Here is a 669-nt window from a genome sequence, read left to right on the forward strand (position 1 = left end):
AAAATTATTATAGCAGGTGTTCAGATTTGATCGCCACAGATTTCCAGTACCACTCAGTTAACTGCGCACTATCCCTGTGATGATTCTCAATAGACAAAACTATTTCTAAATCCAATTATGTATATTTATAAGCTTCTCTATGAATTTGAGGTTTGTTAAACGTAATGTGTTATAGCTGATATTTTGTTACTTTTTACAATTTGGCTCTACTACAAAATGCTCTACTTTGTTTCAATAAATATCAAATGTAAAACCAGCAGAGAAGTATTTACTCACAGTATTGTACTGGTCACATTTTGTTTGTCTGTGCATTTTGACTATTTATTATCTCCTGACATAAACCTTTTCTTTTATATACTACTTAATATATGAAATGTGTGTGCCTTTTTAATAGAGAAATGACCACTGATTCCAGGATCAAACTTTTCCTTTTCTTTGAAAATCTAACAGCATTTCATGGTTTTTCTGAACCAAGTTACATTTCTTCATTCAGTCTTCTTACCCATGTGCAGGTTGATTAACAGTCAAACCCACATTGGATGACAGCTGTTTTAGGCGTGTAGTGAACAAAGACGAGGAGAGTTTGCTTGAGAGCTCTGGAAGATCGCCTGAAGATTGGGTGTCTCTCAGGGGGGTGGTTGAGGTTGCATTATAAGTGCCCCTCAACCA

General features: G+C 35.4%; 1 protein-coding gene across 1 annotated transcript in view; it reads left to right on the plus strand.

Annotated features, from left to right (window-relative positions):
- wnt5a (wingless-type MMTV integration site family, member 5a) overlaps positions 1 to 256 on the plus strand; it is a 16562-nt gene extending 16306 nt beyond the window's left edge. Inside the window, exon 6 of the transcript XR_006826146.1 lies at positions 17 to 256. The gene's annotated coding sequence lies outside the window, so the exon portion shown is untranslated. The remainder of the gene's footprint in view (positions 1 to 16) is intronic.
- The last annotated feature ends 413 nt before the right edge of the window (positions 257 to 669 follow it).

This window comes from Micropterus dolomieu, linkage group LG08 (genome assembly GCF_021292245.1).
Source record: "Micropterus dolomieu isolate WLL.071019.BEF.003 ecotype Adirondacks linkage group LG08, ASM2129224v1, whole genome shotgun sequence".
Taxonomy (NCBI): domain Eukaryota; kingdom Metazoa; phylum Chordata; class Actinopteri; order Centrarchiformes; family Centrarchidae; genus Micropterus; species Micropterus dolomieu.